Genomic DNA, 21,002 nt, shown 5'->3' with positions numbered 1-21,002 from the left:
AGGTTTATTACAGAAAATAACCAACACAATATTTAAAGACGTGTATATTACACTTCATTCGTTAACGATTACTAACTAAACCGTGTATTGTTCCCTCGACAAACAGACAATAATATATGCTAAATAAATTCATGGATAGGTATTTAGTAATTTATATCGACACACGACGGGGATTATATTTATTAAACTATCACTTAGCATCGTTACCTACATAAAATAATATTTTACTCGTCAATATTATTGACCTCCTTTGCTTCCGAAAATTTTCTAAGTTTGTGTTTCACTAGGTACGTGGTTCTCAACTTCTTTGGCAAAATTTCAAGAAAACATTTCTTTCAGATTTAAAAAAAAAATCGGACAAGTTCATAACTCGGTGCAAAATATTGATACACCAAAATATTTGTACGAAAATTTCATGAGAGTAAAAATTGATGAACTTTTAATCGTAGCGATCAAAAATCTTCAAACACTCAAAATTTATACAAAATTTGACTCTCGAGAAATACACAAAGTGAAATGTGTTCCTTATTAATTTCTAACGTTAAACATTTGGAAAACCGACATCAAAAATCATTGCACAGAAAAGGAGATATTGATTCAGATATCTTAAAAAAACTTTGGAATACTTTTCAAATGTAATATTTCACAGCAAATCAGTCATGTTAATCAAAACGAAATTTTGAATATAAAAGAGAAATTTATAAAACAACAAGGTACCGGAAAATGGATGATTCTGCTGAAAAAATCATAACTAACTGAATTTTTAATACTTTGAACTGAAAATTAACTCAGTAACTCTCAAGACATAGATACTTGAGAAAAAAACAAATATGAAGATACTGCGGGATGGAAAAAAAGTATTCATTGGAGTGAGTGAAGCTATATTTTTGGAAAAAGAAAGAATCAACGATTTATACGATATTTTATTATTTACATTAGATCACATTAAATTATTTCGGATGCTTTTCATACGGAATTAACGGCGAACATCCAATGGGGTCGTTTTGACCCCGGTGTGGATTGTAAGGATTAATTACGCGACGAACTTCGCTGTCCATTAAACACAAATAAGAAAAAATTATTACCGTATTTTGACAGTCTTCTTTTCACTGTGAAACTGTCCGGCAATTTGAACGTATAACTCATCCTGGGTGTCTAAAATTTGTCGTTACCAAGCAGACGCTAAGTTGTTGAGAAATACTTCTTGATCTTTCAGAGTCAGAAATTTTCCTCGAGTGAAGTCTGGATGCGACAATTGCATTGTTGAAGCAGCAATGGTTTTAGAATCGGCATTCCCAGATGGAAACCAGAGAATCCTACACGGCACATTGAATGGTGACCAGATATTTATACATTCTGCAGGCATCTCCATCTTCCATTGACGCAATACCTGTGCAGCTTCTATGTAACGAACGTTCGTCTGCTGCGAGACGAAAACTATCGTCGGGAAATGAAATAATATGAAAAACAGGCGACTTGGATCGGCTCTTTTTAATGTCCGTCGTAAAATGACCGCTTGGTTTGGGTATTATTTTTTCTTCGAGAAGCTTTGACGGGATATTTCGTATTTTGTACGAGACAGGAGGAATAAATTCACAGGAGTAACGACTCGGATATCTTATAAACAATTCTAATCGTACCGTATCTTCTGTTTACATTTAATATATAGGTTAAGTATCGATCTCATCGGAGTTCCGATCCCAGACTCTGTCTCTTGCTCACTCACGCAGATCAGCGCAGCTTTTCTTTCGGTCTTCTTCTGCTCGCCTCTTCATCGGCAAGAATTATAAAACGTAAGTACTCCAGGAAGTAAGCAGCCTCGTAATATTCAAGATTTATCGCCAAGGATAGCGGTATAGATGAAACGTTATCAAGATTCGATAAATGTAAAAATCTTATCCGTGCTTCTCGCTTTTGAATAAGTAAATACGTAGGACGATAAACGCGGATCGTTATGTTGAAGAGATTGGTTGGCCAAGAATCGACACTTTTTACCAACTAATTCGTCAAATTATTATTTTCGTAAGCTGTAAAAGCTGTTTGAAAATACAGAAACATAAAATAAAGGGAATTGTAAACAAAAGCTTAGATATCGAATCTCATCCAATTTGTTAGAAATCTTGTAAGATTCGTTCGATTTCAATCTACGACGGCTCGTCTTATTCGAAAAACTGTTTCCTACAAATTCACGACATAATGAACGAAATTTCAAATTTTCCCGTAGCAAAATTTTATCTCGTTATTCAGATACCAAATTTTAGTCTTCAACGTCAATCAGAAATTAGTTACTTCTTTCTTTGTTTGAAAGATGGGTTTTTTTTTTTTTTTCTTTTTTTGTATTTTCCGATTATACTCACACCAAGAATTCAATGATATCGATTCTTACATCATGTATGTCAAATTCCCGCAAGCACATACCTGTGCATTTCATGTATGTATAGGTATATAATGTACTTACAGCAGGTATAAGAAATGGTGCGTGCCATTTGATCTGCACACAGCATGCTTTTCTCGGGGTCTTGAATAGCTGCCAATCTACTATTTTCCGTAAAAATAGAATGCAAAGTCTGGATTAACGACTCAACTGGCAAACGAGTGCCTGCCAAGTGGTGGCGCCGCCATAATTACGCAAGTGCATGTACATATAACATCGGATATTTATTAAGTTGCGTTTAAAATCGGAAAAAGAGAAATATATATATATATAAGTTTTATAAACAAGTTAGAGCAGGAACTGCTTTGCCTGTAGCATAAACCGTTTGATACTTACACATCTACTTTTGATCCGTCGGAGTGATAAAAAATTCAAAGATCAAATGGCTCTTGAATAAGCAGTAAACTGCTCAAAAAATATATTAAACCAACAAATGCAAAGGAGAAAAATATGTATAAAATTTAGAAATTTTATACAATTTTATGTGGTTTATCTCACTGATATTTTCCAATGGAGAACTCATAACTGATTCAAATTTAGAGAGTATGTAAATTTTAATCGGTGAATTCATCATTCGTCGACTAATTTTCGTACAATTGATATTTACGCTAATAAAGTTAATAAACGTGTATCAAGAAGTAAGTTAAGGGATATCGATTCAGTAAGGAACATGAAGCTTTAATCCTCGATATAGAATTCTGTATTATATGAAGCAAACGTTCCGTCACACGGAGATGAAAAAGCATATCTCTAATAAGCGCGTATCATTCTCGAAGTAATACTTTGACCTTTAAAGTTTGCAGATATCCGCATACCTGTGACTTGACATAAATTGAATGCAAGGCGTGAGATGAGATATTGGAAGACCCTGTCAAGGAGGGTGTATAACCAGGAACCGGGGTCGACGTTTAATCGTTCGACGGGTATCGGGCACAAATTCCAATTACCGCACGTGAGAATAAGAAGAGACCGAAGTACGGGGCCCGATTGGGACCGAAAGCGACTCTCCGAGGTTCAGGTTCAGCTTCAACGACGCGACGCAAAGCCTTCGGCGCCGAGGGCTGTTTAATTTTAGGGCATTGCGTGCAGGCGGCGAAACGAGCAAAGCTAAAGGGTTCCAGCCGACGTATTTGCCAAGATATTATCTCCGGTTTGCAGGAGGGGGACTCAAGGCCCCTGCAACGAGGGGGCGTGGCTATCCTCTTCAGAGATGATTTCTAGGACCCGGCGGTGAGCATCGTCGCCTCTACTTGCTCAGGCTGCCGCCGCTGATGCTCCTGTCGAGGAATTCCCTCACAGCCAGGCCGACGGCATCAGCGATGAACTTCAGGAATGAGAGTATCGCGCTCTTTCATCCCGACCGCAAATCTCATCGCCCTTCTCAATTTACTCATTGCTATGAAACCGACACTTGTCCCCGCGAATTTGTTGCCATGACATCGGAAGGTTTCTTGTCTTTGAGCAGAAAGTGCAATAATTTATTCAATATTTTCCAATCACTCACACCAATCATCTAGTTATACATGCAACACGTTACATGGCAGTTGTTCTGTCACGTTATGACATTTCCATTGCAATATCTTATGTAGAGATGAGAGCTCCGAGCTACTTTTTTGATTCAGGTCTGAGTGACGTCGGTATCACGTTTGTCATGGTGAGTGAGGTTGCAGAATTAGTTCACAAGATTCTTGGAGGCCAGAGAAAATGTCACAAGTCAAAGAATCTCTATCAAGGTGATAAGAAAATCATGGAACTGCCTGGAGATCCCAATTTTCTTGTTTCGTCACATAATATCTATATGAAATCTTCTGAAATCGTACGGAAATAAGTGAATAATTACTTCCTTAGGAGATGAAAGTTCCAAGTGTAACCTTGGCAATGATGTGATACGGTGTTGAATTGATGAAGTGATGAGCACTTATTCAATTTTTGCCTCCAAAACTGACTAGTTCCATTCCGACGTGTGGAATACAGTGATTGCGCATCCATGAAACAACAAGAAACAAATTAATGAAGCATCCAAGTGTCACTGAACACCTCTTGAAACTTGAAAATCAACTGCGCATGCACGAGTTTCATCGGCTGTTCGTGCAGGCTGGTCATTCCGAGTTTTCAGCTGTCAAACTGTTTTTGACGGCGATGTATGTAGTTGATACGAATTTTCGAAGTTAGAATATCAAATAATTGAGCTAGTGACTCCCAAAGGTTTGGAAACCATTTGTTATTGGGGCAGAAAGTTGATTCTTCAAAGAACGGTCGGAATTTAATGCTTATGCTCTTTGAAAATTCAAACGTACACATTTTGAAAAAAATATCGCCGCGGGAAGATTTCGCCGACCAATGAGATTGAATTATTTGGCGCATGCGCGGTTGATTTTCAAGTTTCAACAGATTATATATACATATATATATACATGCCGGGACAAGCTCTTGAAACTTGTAACTTGAACGTTGAAATGCCTTTCACCTAAAATGATTCAGCATATTATTTCTATATCTGATGTGCCAATCATACAATTGTTTCGTTCAATTATAACATCGGACTGATTCTTAAAGAGCACAAAGATGAAATAAACAGGAACATGATTTTGTGTGCTCTGACTAACAGCTTCAATTTCACCGGCAACGTAAAATTAACGACCGAAGAAGGCACGTTGCAAAACTCTGGCATTATCCAAGTTGAAAAAAAGGTAATTTGATGAAATCTCTACTCAAGCTTTCAGTGAAGTACTGTGATTGTTCGAGTGAAAACCCATTCTCTCGGAGCTTCCTTAGTCTGAAAAACACTTAACAATAGAAAAGACCTCAAACAACGTGTCGCTCGTATATTTGAAAGTGACGTAGAAGGCTCTTATTCGTTTCAACAATACCTAGGTCCCTTTAAAAGTTGAGTGAACGAGTACGTGCGCAGCTTACCAGTCTCATACTCCCGATATGTTTTACTTACGGCCTCTTGTGCCGGCCTATTATCTTAGTACTTATAGTGTTTAGTCAATGTGACTCGCATCTCGGATGCAATCAATGATTGGTGCACGGACATCTTGATCACCATAAATTCCGAAGTACGTGGTTGGTCCATATGGATATAATTATCACCGTCCGCAGTATCACCACTTCAACGTGTCTCGCAGAGCTCGTTAATTTCTAATGCTGTATTAGTGTTGTGTACCTTCATTGTGAAGCAATTCATATTTGACAATATTCAAATTTTTTTTCAACTTCAATATCGTTCCAAAGAGCAGAGTGTCGATTTCTTTCCAATTGTATGAAAGTCAATATCGGTATCGATAACTATACTAAAATATGGAACTCTCGTTGATGGGGTAAACACTTCTTGGCGACCATATGATGATGGTTCTCAGCAGCGAAGGAATACGACACGGATGTATGCCTGATACGTATCTTTTTATTTCCAAACGAAGGCGTTTCAGAGGCGTCTCGACGCCCAGGCATCCCTCAATGTTTATATACGCGGCGTCTTCGCGGTTTCTCTTTGGTGCGTGTCCACTACTATACACTGAACACATTTGCAGTCGGTGTCTAGTCGGAGCTCGAAAATAGCTACGAAGTCCTCTTATAGAGGCGGCCTCAGAAGTCCTACCATACCTTAGAGTTCGGAAATGCAGCAGACTCTTCCTTTTTACTCCCCCCCGGCTTCCTTACCGAGTGATTCAACCCCTTAACCTTGACTCATCATTCACCGAGGTGACTAACAAGTTTCCAAGATCTCCGCACTCGATAGACGTCTAGGTTAATCTTGGCGATCTTCGTGCCGAGAGGAGATCCGAGCCTCGTGAACACAGTTCCTGTTCCAATATCTCGATCAACGACATGCATAGACGGTACGTCGCGTGCGGGAAATCCGACTGCAGCCACTAAAGCTTCTCCTCCTTCTCCGTCTCCCCATCTTTCTCCTTGTGATGTATAACTTGCAATTAAGACGTATTTCATTCGGCACCGTAAGTACGGGATAGATCGCTTCGATCGAGCGGTGAAGAGTATATATCTTTAAAGGAGTCATTACGAGATGAGACGAGATGAAAGTCCCATCACTCGGTGGCACACCCACTAATTAGTCACTCCTGGAAACAAATCTCCCCTTTCTTAGCCCTCTGAAGTCTAAGTACCGGTGGACTTGTAACCCTCCCTAATCATATCGTTAGAAGAATGATTCGAAACTTCCGCGTGGCTTACTAATTTGTTTAGAAAGCACCAATTAGTATACTTACGGACCTCACACGTTCCGGCTCGACGACGTATACGTCACTATGTTTAGCTCACGGTACAGCTATCAAAGGATGTTACCTCAAACATAATCCCAGGGGGGTGAAAATCGCCGAGTGTCACCCTCGACGGCGAGCAATTGATCCAAGATCATGGTTTGCGTTTTAATTTTACTTTCATCCAAGTAATTCAATCACATTGCCGTTAAGATTAGTCAGCATGCACGCTTTGCATTTACATTTTATTGCTATCCAAAAGTCAATCACATACAGTTACTGTTGGAATTAGTGAAAATTAATGAATCAATTGATAAAATTATCGAACCTACTGCATGTCATGAAGATATAAAGCACAAAAAAAAACACACACACACGTGTAGCCGGCGACCAGTTACATAAGTACAACGTCACGATCGAGTGAACCAAGGCAATGACGAAAAGCTCAGAAGTTGAGGTTTGGAAGGGGGAATAATCCCACGCGGTGATACATATTTTCATGGAACGTAAATCTTGAGAGAGCGCGGGCACAAGAAACACAACAAGACCCGGCTAGCGGGACCAATTTCCTAATGATGCTGATTTACCGAGGCTATAGTGTTACGGAGCACCGCATTGGACCACCGCCACGGCTACCCCGTCTCAAACCCTCTACCACCACGAAACGAATATTTTTACTAGTCCGTGGGGTGCGAGTACACAAACGTTTTCTACATTCTTTTGTTTCCGTTTGATCTGCGGCTCTGGTATTTAATCCCTGTCGAATCCGGGGGGTCATCGAAAAACAAGAACTGTAGCTTAGGCGTATAATAATTATATAGAACTATGGACCGACCGCAACGGCGTCGATTTTGATTAGTAGAGCTATTAAGAAGCCCTCGATTCCAGACAGAAACACACCAATAACGTCAATTGAAGAGGAGTAGAAAATTTCCGAACCGAAATGATAGATTTATTTCGAATGGAATTCACGAGTATCTATGTACTTACTAGAAAACTAAGGTTGAGAGAAGCGTCAAAATCATCGCATGCAAACTCGTGAAAAAACAAGTTAAATATGGCTGATCGGTATCGCCGAACATAAATCCGAAGATCTGGAACTTTATTTTCCAATTTTTTTTTTTTATTTTTCTATCAATTCTACAAAACTTTTGTCAAGAGATAGCTTTCTAAAATTAAGAAACTTGAACTTAAATTATGAACGACCTACTAATAGGAAACTATCCAGATAGAGTTGGGAAAATACATCCTAGCTATCCAGAGTTATAAACACATCAATCCAGTATTATTCGCAATGTCGAAAAATCTAACAGATGATGAAGTCAATTACGTAATTAATGGATACCGCAAATCTGAATTCTCAGAAGAAGCACTTATTAGTGACTACAAAAAAGGGTAAATTCCGATCGATACTTTGCAATAAAATATTGCTCAAGAAAAATTTCTCTTCAATTGACCGTTACTCGACGAAAATTACCTATCATTGATCTGGAATTATATCATCTGAAGGGTCTCAATATGAAATTTCAACAGATCGTCACATGAAATTAATGACAAGCCAATGATGAGAATTAGGAATCAGAAAAACAAAATATACATAATCACGAGTGACAGAAGAGCATTTGCACGTTCTTATTTTCAAGAATGTACTAAACTGGAAGAGATGAGGAATATTTCAGCTGTATTGTTTATAATAAATTTATTTAAGGATCGCATTCACTGTCCAAGATTCCTGGAAATGATACCTTTACATACCCCTGTACGTACAACCAAAACACCGCAGTTATTTTATCTACCTTCTGCGCGTACTAACTTCATCCAGTCATCTCCACTACATAGATTGTTAGTTATTTGAAATTATCTACATCAAAATAGTGATCAGGTTGACATAACAAACTCGTACAACTCCATCAGTAGCAGTGTCCTTTGCTCCATATTTGTCAATTTACGTGGTAACTTAGACTAGTCAACGACGCTAGTAATAAGATGAGAATAGTCAATCAATTATAATGAAAAATTAATCAGCTCTATTAAATTTATCTTGAAATACTTTAATTTGGTTAATTCAGTGAAACCTAGTATTAATCTCAAATATTTTGTAAAATCTCTCTATTTACTATATATTGTAAATGTAACAATCAGTGACCCTGTTATTGGCCAATAGACTGTATAAATAAAAAAAAAAAAAACATGAGAGCTGTCATGGGACAGCCGGTACGAACGAAGTTCCTTACGCTATATTACTGCTCATTGAATAAATTAAGAACGTTTAATTGAAGAATAATTAAATGAAAAATCAAATATATGAAGGAATGGTAATAAAATCGTACGAATGTGTTTTTGAAAGATATAAAAAGAAAGAGAGGCAAAGTATAGACGTACGCTGTGAGAGAGCGCGCTGCGGCCCAAAGTATAGTTGTACGCTGTAGGAGAGAGAAAGAGGGGCGAAGTATAGTCGTGCGCTGTGAGTGAGAGAGACCGCTGCTGCCGTCTCCCACCCCAAGCGCTGAGACAGAGAGAGAGAGCGCGCGCACACGCTGGAATAGAGAGAGAGAGAGAGAGGGAGATCGCGCGCACTATAGCAAACGAGCACTATAGCCAAAAAGTGTCGGTTTTTTGGTGTCGTTTTTTTCCGCCTAGCCCCTACGGTGAACGAGCGATAAGGAACTTCGTTCCAAAAAAATCTGTTTATAGTTTTTCAACTACACAATTTTTCCAAACTTAAGGATCGTTTCAACGATCTTGGATAGTTATTAAAAGAACGCGTAGTTCTTATACTATGTCAACATTCATTGACACTTCTGACAGATAAATATGTAAAATGAATTTGACAACACGAGAATCGACAGCCAGAAAACTGTAGAATGTCTTGATCAAAATAAGTTAGACAATGCTTACGCCAAACTCGAATAAATCCCTGCAACATTTCTTTTCACTAAACTGTCTCTGACCGCGTAATTAAGCTTGGGAGAGTTAATTGTACCAGTCTATAATGACTCGATCTGTGCTGGACGGAGTGTAAATTGTTTTCATAGTGGTGGAAATAATACAACCGCGTGATATTGCTACGAGCATCAGGAGGTACATGGATATGCCTGTTTGGTAAGTTATAACTACCCTGCGTACAAGCCGAAAGGCTGGAAGTTTGTCAGTAAAGCATTGTACAGTTTATTATCTATAGTAGTTTGTTAAGAGATGAGTAACGATGTTGTAATCACCCGCGGTGTTGAACCTTGGGTGGCCTCGACTTACCGCTCTCAGTCTTGAAAATGACGAACCCTTTCGACATTCTCTCCCGCATTCTTTGGACACAGAAATCTAAACTTTCCTGCCTTAGAATCTGGTTTAGATCCAGCCAGTGATACGTGTAGGATGCTAAAATAATATGGCGCCAACAATCACGAGGTTTCTGCTTACGCTTAGACGAATGACGTCCACACGTATCCCGCGAGTCTGGCTTTTCTTCCCCGCCAAAGACGGTGTTGATTCAAACTCCGACGCTTGTGTAGAAAACTTGTGTGAGCATGGGAGCCTGGAACCCAAAGGCTATTTATATACTTTGAGTGATGCAGTTTTTACGGACAGAGACATTAGACGAAAAAATTGTGCTCATTTACTCAATTTCCTTAACGTTCACTTCAGGTTTCATCATTATCCATCAGTGACCATCAGTCGAACAGCACAAAACTTTGCCAACTCCGCGACCTGTTCGTATACACAAAAATTTTGCTTCCCCGAGCAATGAAACCTTCACGTTATTCCTCGTAACAAGCAATGCCCGAGTCCTTTCTGCGGCAACTACAACCATTTACAAACGGATGCCTAGACCGAGACTTCTGTTTTACTATAAGCAAACACGGATCCGTGTCTTTCCGTCTAAACTTGCCGTATATGAAAACGAAACGTCTTGATTCTTGTGCTCCGCCCTTGGAAACATATGTTTTTCTTCCGTCGAGTCGTCACACACCATTCGCTGGTAAAATTTTTCTTATAAAAGCCGAAAGACTTCCATTACATTATATATCTTGTTGTCGAGAATCCCCTTGGGATTATCAACTGACAGAGAATCGTTAAAAACCATGATTTTATCTAGGATTCAAGACAAACGATTCAAACCACAGATCACACGATACGCAAAATTTGTCATAAAATACGTCTCACAAATTAAATAACCTTAGTGACTTTCCCCGCGTACCCTTCCGATATGCCGATTGGTTTTTCCTTGTAAGGTGATTAAAAAAAAGGGTCCTTCCGGTTCGCTATGCCGTGGATACACGAAGAAGGGGTTGCGATACACTTGGGCCGCACAGAAAGTTCATTAGATCAGATAGTTTGTTATTACATCAGTTCATAAGCTCCTTGTAAAGTCGGTCGGTTATAGACAAGGTGCCCCCACATTCTTGGATATTTTTGCGTTCACCGTGTGTGAAAATAGAACAAATTATTTATGCTACCGGATTGACGTGAGCACCGAATATCAGAAGGATCCGTGTAGCGCGTTATCGGTAAATATACAACATTTCCGATCGGTGATCACAGGAAATTCCTAAGCAATTTTCAACACGACTTTTTAGAGAAAAAAAAAAAAAAAAAAATCCCGTGACTGGCAAAGAATTCCCCGGCCTTCCGGAACCGCTTGCAAAATTCCTGGAAAACGTTTTACGGGAACACCGTGACTCAATGCATCAATATTAACTCAGCGGTTTGTCTTTCGCGTGCCAGAAGGACGCACACCTCATACGGCTCGTACCAAAAAGCCTCGCTCGTCATCCTGTGGGCGTTTACTCCAAAGAATTTTTCTTCAAGCTCTTCGATTTCTTTCGATAACACACGTTTCAACCTTTTATACCATAGAACTAGGTACTTCCGATGTGTAAGGATTCTTCCCGCTAATTTATTCGAGATCCCACTTCCCGATCAGAGTTCATGCTTAAGTTGTTACAGAACCAGTCGAAGCGGTTCCGTCTTGCCTCAAGTCGGTCCACATTGTTCCGTGTCGTAATAACGTCTGGTAACATGTTCCTGATTACTGCAAACAAGACGGCACTACAAAAGATATCTACATCTACCAGCCGTTAATACATATGTATACATGCTAGAAAGCGGCCCGGGTTCAAAGCGGCGAGAAATATCAGCTCTTCCTCGACGCGGACGTTGACTAATTTTCGCCGATTTTCACTCCAAGCTTGTGAGTCGGCCCGTCGCGTCGCACTGGCAAGTGTTACGTCATATCTTGAGGCGCCGTAAAAGGTCGTTTGTATTGTTTAAATACAACTTTCTTATCACTCGAGCTGGAACAATTCTGTTACGCTCAAGCGAGGCGAACAAGTGAAGCACCTGATCGTAAGTAACGTATCCAATGATCGAAAACGATTCCCGAAGGGTAAACTTTTTTACTGGGATTTGATATTTTTATTTTTTTTTTTTCAACAATATTACATGTCGTTTTGCATACGTAAGTTACTTTCGTTGAAATGATAAAATGCTTGCGTCGGTAGTATCTACCCACATATCATAGCGCTAACTTTGCTGATTTATTCTGCACGTGAACCATAGTCTTCAAGATTGGCTGAACATATTTTGTTTACACGAAAGTTTATCGGATATCAACTCAGTCCATATTCACATCCAGCAGCTTGACGACGCGTGGTGTTTATTTATCTAATTTTAACAGAAGATTCGCTGGATTTACCTACTACCTTCATTTGTTGGATTATTTATGAGTGAAGTACTTGAGATATTGTATAATACTTTACATTTGCTTGGATTTCAACGATGCAATATTTTATATATACATCTTTTTCTCATCGATTTACTACCGAATTGTATCATATAAGGTAATGATTAACCATTGACATATCCGTCATGTGAAACGGTTGACTTTACTCTCAATTAGGATGAACGTTTTTATACATCAAAGTATTTACCAGGTCAGTTGTGACTTGTTGCTTGATCAAGAGGTAAGATTTAAAGAGAGTCTTGAAATGATGCCCATGATGGTGATTGTACAATTGGGCCGAGAACTTCCAAACTCACATCGTTGGTCTCGTTTGCATTATTTCTTGAAAAGACGTAGGTAGATTTCTCCACGGTATGCGTGGATGAATTTAAGTGATGGATGGAAAGAGTTTCAGCAACACTCGACATTCCATTCTCCAGAAGTTGGCGTGCATTGCATTGGGTTGGTCCTGTTCGAAGTTATTATCCTAGCGGAGGGTGGAGTTCACACGAAGGTGCGAAGAGCCCGTGAGAGCTGGTGGAGTTCCGAAACTCCACAAGGCATCGGAGAGGGACTAAGGTTTAAGCCCGATTCAACTGAGCGCGCGGGTAGAAAAATCCATCGTAAAATTTACAGCCATAAAATTAGTACATCATTGAAACTGCAAAGCGACTAGGTCTCAGACCACGTTGTAAAAGTGTAATAAGAAACATTATTGTTAGCCAGAGTTCAAAGTCTTCGAAACCGACCCGAACAGCCAGAACGGTGAAAACAAGTGCTCGTTTATCTACCGGCGAAGCAAAATTCAAATTCTGTCGAACGTTCACCATCTTTCTTTCGACGAAAGGTCCATGGGCAATGGCACAATTTTCCCACTGGCATACCCTGTGCGAGCGGTGAAATTCTCATGCGAGGAATTCGTCGCTGCCGGTTGAAAGCAATTTGGAGTTCAGAGTGTGTCGCGCGCTCGAGTCTCTTTGGTGTCTGGTTCTGAAAGCGAAGAAGAGCCCCGAAGAGTAGGTACTAGGTAGGTACCATACGTCAGGCCTCAAGGACTTTCCTGCCTACTACAACAAATCACTGAGCCAGTAGTTAACTACTGTTAGTGGACATCCACCGAGTCGAGAATAAGAAGTTGAAAACGCCATGGCCCGAGTGAAGAGGCCCTCAATCACACGTCTCGAATGAGGACTATTTGGGACGTGCAGCCTGAACTGTCCCAGCTATCAGCGAGGTCGACGGACGTCGTCGTGCCTCGATCGACGGTAACATGCGACATTGCATCTTTCTTCCAAGTACCGTATCGATCATCCGGCGATACCTCGGAATGGGAATTATCCCGAAGTTGTGTGCATTTTCTCCAAGTTGGTACGGGGAGAACGTCCATTAGGTGGAGCCGTGAGCTGCGGACGAAAGCCGAAGGTATTCCTGTTATTGGATTATTCAATTCACACCGGGTTTAAAGTCAACTCGATCGCGATCTTTCCTTTGAACCTGTCTCGAGGCCGATTAACTACGGCGGTCGGCAGTCGAGGCAACGGCTCCTAGCAGTGCTGCTGCAGCTCTTCGTCGGAGCTACGGGGCATACCCAAGCATACAAACACGGTAGGAAACACAAACACTACCGGAGCCACGAAACTCGGATGAAACGGTTGGAAAGCTGAGGCGACGCGATGTGCCTGGCGTGAGCCGCGAGGCGCGAGCTACAAGGAGGGCGGCAAAGGGCGGCGGTCGACTCTTAGAGTCGTTTCCCACACTCATTACGTCGGCTCGGGGTCTCAAGTATGAAACTCTGGGATAGCATTCTTATGGACCGCGGGAGAGTCTAGCTGTCGTCAAAACTACATACGGACCTTTTTCGAATCGCTTCAAGATAAATGCGCCATCGACTTCTGAACGGCATAATTTGGTGTCAATCCGACACTATCTGATGTTCAACACTAGCTAATCATATCAATCTAACACTATTTGATATCAATCACACTACCGTACGTCAATATAAGACTATCTAACGTCGATATGTAACAATCCCGATGTCAATCTTACGGTACCTGATGTCTATTTGCGACACTACCTGATTGCAATCTGACAGTATTTGGTGCCAATATATCACATTTCCTGATGTCAATCTAACGCTATTTAATGTCAGTATGTAACAGTCCTCATGTCAATATGTAACAATCCCGATGTCAATCTTACACTATCTGATGCCAATGTATGACAATACCTGATTGCAATCTAACAGTATTTGGTGCAAATATATCACATTTCCTGATGTCAATCTAATAGCATTTAATGTCAATCTATGACAATACCTGATGTCAATCCATTACCATCTGATATTGATTTTTCGAATTGAACACAAGTGTTTTGTAGTCGTCGGAACCTACCGATTTTGGTCAATTTCAACACAATCGTTTCTCATAGCGAATGATAGAGTTACAGTGGTCTTATTAATTGGTTTGTTGAGAGTGTAGGTAGTTAGTACGGATTCAGCGATGTCGAAAACTCAACGCCCGGATGCTTTTGGTCTAAATTACTCTGTAGTATGAAAATTCCGCTGATATTTGAAAATATTGCACGCGGCAATTGAAATGAATTTCACACACGGAGTTTAGCGAACTACGTTTTGATGCCGATGTTGGAATAATTTGGTGCGTCATTTTTTTTCTTCCCCATGTATTATAAATGTGCAGATTTACACGTAGGTACGTATCGGTTGAATTTCGAAATTGAATCTTTTTATTTGACTTCCTTGTATCGAGATATTTGCTTTTACTGTAATCTTTACCATCCAATATTGCATGAAAACGCTAGAAATGGACTTCGGCTTCTTTTTCAACTCCAATGAAATATAATATGTCGATATTTAACCATATCATACTTCACGCTGTATCTGGGTAAATATTCATGTACATGGAATTGAGTTTCAAGAAAAGTTTGTCAATTATAGAGACGCACCGAGAATGCTATTTTTCTAGATATTCAACAAAAACCCAATGGAAAACATTTACTAGCTGCGGAAATTTTTGAATCTTCAGGAAACTCACAGTGCTTGAGGAATCCCTACTCCCGTTTTAGCACCCTTAACTATACATAATCATTCAGTCAAATTATAAGCAAAATATCGCTTATAACCACAATCGTAATGACTTGAATTACGCGATAGAATTTCAAAATTGAAAATGACGTGAGTGTATAACCAGTTTCGATTTTGGATTAACATTAATCTGTATGGTAAATTAATTCAGAGTATAATTATCTTCATTCTTGAAGTTGAAAGTGTTCGAGACAGACAAAAGTATGTAACAATATACAAACATTCTGAAATTGTAATAAAATGAAAATGAAATTTTATTCCGCTTGCGAAAAAAAATTGAGATTGCTAGTTCAACGCCTGCGACTTTGTCGTATTTAGCTGGTAGCACGAACAATTCGCATGATTGTCGCGGGTTTAGCACACAATGGTTTACTGTTGAATAGAAAGAGAATAAAATTCACCGTGCATAGTTCGAACAATATTTCAGCCAGATGGAGGTGAAATATTAATTTCTATAAGGTCAGGTATTAAGATTCTGCTCATGATGAAAATCGGTTATTTCATCGAACGTTTGTAGCCTGATGATGAAACTCAAGGATCCAGGTTTCAAGCTCCCCGAATATAAATCGTCGAGCTTGAGTTAAAACTTGTCATTTTGCACTCGGTTTCCCGGTTCAGCTCCTCGACGACAGCCGGTGTCACAACATTTAATTGCATTTCTGGTTATTTACAGACGGATCTAAGACTTGGAAAACAAGTGGTTTTTTCCCTCATATATACATATGTATTTTTTTTTTTTTCAGACTGCATCCCAACCCGGAGGTGATTAATAAACAGCCGTTAACTAGTTACGGAGCTGCGGATGATATACGAATGCATTACTTACCGGTGCGATAATCCAAAGATCAACCACGCAGACCCGCGCAAGACGATCCAGGAATTTTAAACATCCACGTGCCTCGAGCATCGGAACGTGACTATCTTTGTAAATATTTGAATGTCATTAGGTATGCACGGGCTCTAAGACGTGAACCAGCAGCCGTTATCGTCAAAAATCTGATCACTACAGGCTGCTGACATTTTTTTGTCAGTTGCCGCGATCTGTCCCGACTACGAGCTTCTAACCGGTACACAGCAAGTGGATCGTTTATCGCACCCACGAAAATTTGGGTACCATTCATATCCTGTAACACATATTTTATCGTTTCCTTAACACAACCTTGCTAATGACGCAAACCACCTTACAGAGCATGTTCCAGATCAAACGTAAGATCAATACTTTCGTCTTTCGGTACCACAAAGGTTCGATACAAAGTCAGTCTGTGCTCATTGGCTTCGTGTAACACTTCCGAGTTGCGATGCCAGCCATTCAAAGGATGCCCTAAAGGATAGAAAACACCTTTGAACTTCATGGTTATTATTAACACGTTGAATACCCAAGCGACGCATTAAAATTCAAATTGAGTAATCAATTAGATGGTATTAAGTTAGATTCGATTGTATCAGCAACCTACCAACTATGTTGCTGGCTATCGGCTGACTTTTTTTTGATTCCGAACATTACCATAAAATCGGAAAGTTTTTTTCGAAAAAGCGTTGATCGTATTGTTATACGCATATTTTTGCTCTGTATAAAACTTAGGCTTCAAAAGGTTTTGGTACTGCAGTGAATTCCTTTGTAAAGTATATCGGAAGCTGATCAGTTTGTTTATTGTCGATACGTATAAAGAGAAAGAATAAAGTCATTTATCAGTAAGATAAAATCGCGGTCTTCCAATTAAGAGGGATTTTAGGAACTTGGTTTTGATTTTCCCCTCGGACTCAAGCCAGAACGTTGAACGACAGTAGGAGCACCATTAATCTCGGTTTTCAGGTTGTTCTCGAGGAATGGTGAACTTGAAAGGGATTTTGTGCTCGCGGTGCACGGTATCATATACAGTCATATATAAATTATCCTGATTCATCTATAGCTACGATTCCAGCTATGTGGTCCTTCGATGTAACTGGAAAACAGAACTTGATTCACCTCGCGCGTCGATATACATATTTCTCGTTCTCTTTCTCTTTCGGTACATGCCCACCGGGCAAGATCCCCACTCTCCGTAACGGCCGAAGAATTTAGCCCTAAGCCTATCTTACATTGACGAACTTTTAATTAAACGTCGATATAAGATGGCGTTCGATCGACTCAGCGGTTCTCAACCTCCGGCAAACCCAGCAGTCTTTTTTCGAGTCTCCTCGACTCGACACCGGCTTCTTTCGTGGATATTTTCTATCGCTATAATAAAAATTGAGATTTTGATTAAGCAGTGGCGGAACTGACACCAGCCGAACGGTCGGAATCAACGTACCATCGATTTTGAGCGATTACGCCACGGCTGAGAGTCACTTGTAAACTCGGCTTGATCAGAAGCTGTTGCTGCAGTATTTAATTTAGTGGTGAAATCACGAAAACTTACGACCAATACGCTGCCTGGGTATGTGCATAAGGTTGAGAAATACCGAACCAGCTGCAACACGGTTGTCAGAACTTCCATCGTCCGCTTTCAAGGCCACCAACTGTGGGCACGGGGCCCCGTTTCTTGGAGTGCACGCGTGTGTCCCGTGCATCGCGTGTTGCCGCAATATATCCCGTGTACACTCGTCCGCAGTGATTCTGAGACCGTTAATTTTTTCGAAAAGTCAGTTACGTTGGCAACGCAAAATCAGCGAGCTATAAAACAGGCTCAAACTTCGTAAACATAACGTAACCTATGATCGTCAAATTTTTTATATTTAGGTTAGATTCTTCGGTCATAGATTATGTAATGTTTACTAAGGTTGAGCCAAAGTTTCGCGGCTGGCCGGCGGTGGCGCTACGACCTGATTCTGCATTGCCAACGTGACCTACCGGTCCAAATAACTAGCCGTCTCAGAATCACTGGGGACAAGTATACCTGCAGCTTCCCGATGCAACCCGACAAACGAGGACGAATTTATGCGCGTTGAGCTTCCGGACATGCGTTTCGACGGCCTAGCCCTCGCAAAATTTGACCTGCAGCTCAGCTCTTGCATCAAACTTCTTGCGAACTTCTTTGTCCCCTTCTCTTTATACGCACCGCTCCGAACTATACATATCCATTCGTTCTGTGAATTTTGTCCGATGACGCGGTACCTGAGACACCCATGAATGAACCCGGACACCAATATTAGTTTGTAAAAATCATTCCACGAGCAGTCAAAGGTTTCTTCTAACGGTTATCTTGTCACCGGTGCATGGGCCGGCATTCTGAATTCAAAAAATTGTAATTGACCTCATGCCGGACTTCCAAAGTTCGAACTGAGTTGACACTACGATCAACGATCCAATTCCCAAATTGGTCTAATCCCAGATAGTTCTGGGTTAAATCGACTCTTGCAAGTGTTTTGTAATTAATTGATACTTGTGCCAAATTTTAACCCTTAAAAGCCTTAAAAGTTATCCAAAAATCACGATTTTAACTCTAATAACATAATTATTAATGACTTCGAGAAAATTGCATGATCGTGGAACGATTTTTGTAATCAAATCATCGCACCACTTGACCAATTTCGATAAATTAATGTTTGACCCAAGTGGTTTTAGGTTAAGTTGACTCAGCACTTGATGCAAATGATTTCTAATTAATTGAGATTATTGCGGTGTTGAACCTTTCAGAATCGAGGAAAAAATTGCAAAATCGCAAGTTTCAATTCTAATAATGTATTATGAAAATAACTACTAGCGAGTCACATAACCGTTGAATTATTTCTGAAATCGGATCATCGTAACATTTAACCAATCCTGATGAACTAATCGCTAAATTCGCTATTGGATTAATTCTTTTTAGATTGTCAGTTTTCTTATTGGGCTCCTCGTTTGATTACAACAATACGATTAGTCAACGTATTGTATGATTTGTTTGTAAATACTTAATCGTTACGAAAAAAGACAAACTTTTCAGGTGATTTAGGAAAATCATTCACGAATTAAATGAGTCACTTCCTTATCAAAATTGTTGCAACTATAAGCTTTTTTATTGAAGAAATGATTAAATAACGTCGTCGTTCTTGAATGTGTAACTTTATTTCTAGGTTGAGAAGGTCCGTTTCTGTCCAAATTGTACCGAATCAATCTCAATCTAAAAACATCGGTCGATCGACAAATTGGGTATCGAAAGGAGTAAATTTTGTTGCTTATTCCTGTCAAAATGCAGTGTAAATAGGGTACCAAACTCGGGTGCTCGAATTGGTCCAGCGTTCGAAAATATATGTGTCACTGCTCCGCATCTTGAATCACAAGAATTTTCAAAATACATTGAAAATTTAGTCGGGTCGACAAAGAAAAGCACCGTAGAATAATATTGTTCGACCGAATTCCAGTGGTTGGAAGTGCATTATACTTATTTGTGCGCGACACGTCTTATTGTATTTCCGATCTTCGAAGAACATGTTATTACAAGAGTCTCGACACGTTGCTCAGGTCCTACCCACCCAGTCTAGTCTAGTGGTAAAATATTAAAGGAGTGTAATAACAAAACAACGGTTATACTCCTGACCGGTATATTCAATGAGTTCGGAGCCAAATTCCCTGGTAATTTGATGAGAGTAAAAAAGAATGGAGGAAGAATCCCGCAAGAATCACCGCATGTCTGCCTATTGAAAACCAAATCGGAAGAGGAAGTTGTACTTAATCACTCAATTACTGAACTACGTGCGCCGCATGCAGACTAATTGATCAATTCAGATAATTGATAATCGGACCATTTATATCCGAAGTTCTTGCATTGAGAAGCTGCGGTGCTTGGTCAAATGCACAACAGTAACGTGCGTTAGCCTCTCAATTTGCGGCAGGTGGGTAGAGCTGATTGAGTCATCCTGGATAAGACGATCAATTTATCATCGACGAAATTCGAATCGAACTCTGTTACTACCGAGAGCAATTCAATTTCAGCCATAATTCAATACCGAATAAAAACAGAGCGGAGCTGTGATTTAGTATAAAGATGTTCGTATTTTACTCACTATCCAATTCCGCAATTTCACATCTTGTTTGGTTCAGTTCAACTTATGCAAGGAACATTTCACCGACTACAAACTCTCACCGTACCATTTATGACGAATTTAAATCATTCTACACCTGCGGATGAATTGCGTCCGAACACCTGAACGAAAAATAATCTAATATGTTCATCGTGACGCGATATTTATAATTACACGCGTGATGCGTTGATCTTGTCAAGAGAAATTGAAAAAATGAGAAGAATCCACGGCGGACGGTGGCTCGCAATAAACAGAGTTCGATACTCCACGGATGGAGCCGGCGGTTCTTTTATTCTACAAACACGTTTCACTCGTACATGACAGGAGTCGAGGGAAAAGCTTTGAATAAATCACCGCCCGCCGCGACGGCACCTGACCGAAGTTGTCCTTGTCAATCGGTCGAGCATCGTGCAGAGATTTTCGAGCATGCGTGGCGCGCGCGCGATCCGCGACTATATTCACCTCACGAACATTTCGTCCTGGTCACTGATACATTGACGTATCAGTGGTCCTGGCATTGCATCCCCATGGCAACGCCGAGATGTGAAA

Source organism: Neodiprion pinetum, chromosome 3 (genome assembly GCF_021155775.2).
Source record: "Neodiprion pinetum isolate iyNeoPine1 chromosome 3, iyNeoPine1.2, whole genome shotgun sequence".
NCBI classification, from domain to species: Eukaryota; Metazoa; Arthropoda; class Insecta; order Hymenoptera; family Diprionidae; genus Neodiprion; species Neodiprion pinetum.
Note: the sequence above shows the minus strand (reverse complement) of the source record.